The 3822-nt window shown below is 41.1% G+C and overlaps 1 pseudogene; it reads left to right on the plus strand.

Annotated features, from left to right (window-relative positions):
• Nucleotides 1–1330: 1330 nt before the first annotated feature.
• Nucleotides 1331–3087, plus strand: LOC105467668 (cysteine and histidine-rich domain-containing protein 1-like; annotated as a pseudogene).
• Nucleotides 3088–3822: the final 735 nt, after the last annotated feature.

Raw genomic sequence — 3822 nt, forward strand, 5'->3', positions numbered from 1 at the left:
CATTCATGATGATCTGGAAGACAACCCAGTCAGTGTAGAGAAATCTCACTGATCATTATATTAGTTTTCTGTGGCTACTGTAATACATTACCATAAATATGGTGGTTTAAAACAACACAAACTTATTATCTTACAGTTCTGTGGATGAGAAGTCTGACACAGATATCACACTGGGCCAAGATCACGGCATGATGCTGTCCTTTTTGAAGGATGCAGGGAAGAATCCATTTCTTTGCCTTTTTCACCTTCCAGAGGCCACCTACTTTCCTTAACTCATGGCTTCCTTCCTCATCTTCAAAGCCAACAGCATTGAGCCAGGTCCTTCTCATGCTGCTATCTCTTTGGTTCTTTCTTCAGCACCCCTAGTCTGCTTTTAAGGACCCTTGAGCCCACCTGAATACCCAGAATAAGTTCCCTATTTTAAGGCATGCTGATTAGTAACATTAATTCCAGCTTCTACCTTAATTCCCCTCTGTCATGTAGCCTAACATATTCCCAGGTTCTGGGGATTCGGATGTGAACATCTTTGGTGGAATAATTTTGCTTACTATAACCACTGAGGCATTTCCCAGAACAGTCATGCCATAGTATTATGATAAACTAGTCCTAAAGTGATGGCTACTCTAGACTCAACCTAACAAAGCCTAAAGACAAGCTTGAAAGGATTAAGCTGATCCACAAGTAAATTAATGCTTGTCAAAATAAACTTCAATTCTCTTTAAAGAAAGGCAACAAAATCCAGATACAAATGTCACAAAACAATGTGACATTAATAATCACAATCAAAAGTTACTGGACATTCAAAGAAGCAGAAAAATATGATTCATAACCAGAAGAAAAATTAATCAATAGAAATCATCCCATAATGACTGATAATGGAATGATCAAATGGGGACTTTAAAATAGTTCTTATGAATGTGCTCAAGAGTTTTAATAAAAATATGACCATATGAGGAGAGAAATACGAACCATCAACACAAAGTCAATGGAATTTCAATGGAACCAAATGAAATGAAAACTTCACTGGAAATTTAGTTAGAGATTAGACACTGAGGAACAAAATGTCAGTGAACTAGAAGAAATCATGAAAGAAACTATCTAGACTGAAGCACACAGAGAAAAAGTCTGAATAAAAAATAAAGGCCTGGCGTGGTGGCTCATGCCTGTAATCCCAGCACTTTGGGAGGCCGAGGCGGGTGGGTCGCCTGAGATCAGGAGTTCGAGACCAGTCTGGCCAACATGGTGAAACCCCGTGTCTACTAAAAATACAAAAAAATTAGCTGGGCGCGGTGGCGGGCGCCTGTAATCCCAGCTACTCGGGAGGCTGAGGCAGGGGAATTGCTTGAACCAGGGAGATGGAGGTTGCAGTGAGCTGAGATCTCGCCACTACACTCCAGCCTGGGCGACAGAGTGAGACTCGGTCTCAAACAAAAAAACAAAAAAACAAACAAAAAAAAAAGGAGCGGTCGTTTCCAGAAGCCGGCAGCCGCCTCAGTCGTAAAACCGGTGCTAGCGGCGGCACGGGAGTGGCTAACACATCCTCTTGCCGTTCCTGGTGTTTGGGCCTTGCCTGTGACGGTGGGAAAAGAAAATGGCCTTGCGGTACTACAACTGGGGCTGCGGTCAGCGCTTGGATCCTGAGACCAATTCTGATGATGCTTGCACATACCACCCAGGTGTTCCAGTCTTCCACGATGTTTTAAACGGTTGGTCTTGCTGTAAAAGAAGAACTGATTTTTCTGAGTTCTTAAGTATTACAGACTGTACAAAAGGTAGACATAATAGTGAGAAGCCACTTGAGCCAGTCAAACCTGAAGTCAAGACTACTGAGAAGGAACTATCTGAATTGAAACCCAAATTTGACAAACACGTCATTTAAGCCCCTAAGCCAGTAGAAGCAATAAAACGGCCAAGCCCAGATAAACCAATGACAAATTTGGAATTAAAAATATATCTGTCTCCCTAAAGCAATCACTTGATAAACTGTCATCAGGGAATGAAGAAGATGAGAAAGAAGACAATGATGAAATTAAGATTGGCACCTCATGTAACAATGGAGGGTGTTCAAAGATGTATCGGGGTCTAGAGAGTCTAGAGAAAATGTCTGTGTATATCATCCTGGAGTAGCTATTTTCCACGAGGGGATGAAATACTGGAGCTGTTGTAGAAGAAAAACTTCTGATTTTAATTCATTCTTAGCCCAAGAGGGCTGTACAACAGGGAAACACACGTGGACTAAAAAGATGCTGGGAGGCCAGGCGCGGTGGCTCACACCTGTAATCCCAGCACTTCGGGAGGCCGAGATGGGCAGATCACCTGAGGTCAGGAGTTCAAGCCCAGCCTGAACAACATGGAGAAACCCTGTCTCTACTAAGAATACAAAATTAGCCGGGAATGGTGGTGCATGCCTGTAATCCCAGCTACTCAGGAGGCTGAGGCAGGAGAATCACTTGAATCCAGGAGGCGGAGGTTGCAGTGAGCTGAGATCACGTCATTGCACTCCAGCCTGGGCAACAAGAGCAAGACTCCGTCTTAAAAAAAAAAAAAAAAAAAAAAGAAAGAAAAAAAAAAGGATGCTGGGAAAAAAATTGTTCCATGTAGACATGACGGGCGTCAGACTGGAGGTGAACTTACCATTTCAAGCATATGCTAAAAATTCACTTCCAGAACTTAGTCAGGTGGAAGCAACAGCACATTGTTAAATGTGCACATTGTATTTGAAGAAGAGAAGGAATTTGATCAAAATGTGAAATTATGGGGTGTGATTGATGTAAAGCGAAGTTACATAACTATGACTACAACAAAGATTGAGATCACTATGAGAAAAGCTGAACCAATGCAGTGTGCAAGCCTTGAACTGCCTGCAGTGAAAAAACAGGAAAAACAGAAAGATGACACAATAGATTGGGAGACAGGAGGAAGACTATTCCATATTTCAGAATCCTTAATACTGTGTGAAGTGGTGGCTTGCTGCTGTAATCTTTTGTTTTGTTGTTGTGTTACTGAATCTGGCATTTCGGGGTTAACATTAGGTTCTTAAAAGTCAAAGTCAGTTTGTCTTTTTGTGCCTCTCTTCTTTCTTTTGTGTTATGTAAGATTGATTATTAATTTCTCCTTACTGGTAGGAACCACAGTTGTGTCCTATACTTGAAGAGGTTGGAAAATAGCCCATAACCATAATTGCAGTATTTCTTTGTATTTCTCTGTTGAGCACAGAAATATTAAGGAACATGTTTTTTACATCTTTATATTATTCCATGATTAGTAAAGCAAGATGAAATGTCAAATTTTAATCAGTTTTTCATGGATTTGTGTTCTTACAGTACTTGAAAATATTTAAGGAAGAGATGAGAAGCTCTGCAGTTTTTTCTATGTGGGATGATTACTTTTTTAAGGAGGATTAATTCTGAGGTAGTATAGTAAGTAAAGGGGAATATATGCATTGTTTAACAAATTAGAATTTGTTTACAACTACTTGAATTTTTAAATTACGGCAAAACTTACATTACTTGCCAAGCAGTATGATATAAGAGTACAGGAAGCATAAATAAGAATGCCGAGGTATCAATTTGGTTAAAATTCACCATTTTATAAGACTAAGCAATAATCTTAAAAACCTCTTTCCTGGCCAGGCACGGTGGCTCACACCTGTAATCCCAGCACTTTGGGAGGCCAAGGCGGGTGGATCACGAGGTCAGGAGATCGAGACCATCCTGGCTAACATGTTGAAACCCCGTCTCTACTAAAAATACAAAAAATTAGCCGGGCGAGGTGGCGGGCGCCTGTAGTCCCAGCTACTCGGGAGGCTGAGGCAGGAGAATG

The sequence above is a fragment of the Macaca nemestrina genome, chromosome 7 (assembly GCF_043159975.1).
Source record: "Macaca nemestrina isolate mMacNem1 chromosome 7, mMacNem.hap1, whole genome shotgun sequence".
NCBI classification, from domain to species: Eukaryota; Metazoa; Chordata; class Mammalia; order Primates; family Cercopithecidae; genus Macaca; species Macaca nemestrina.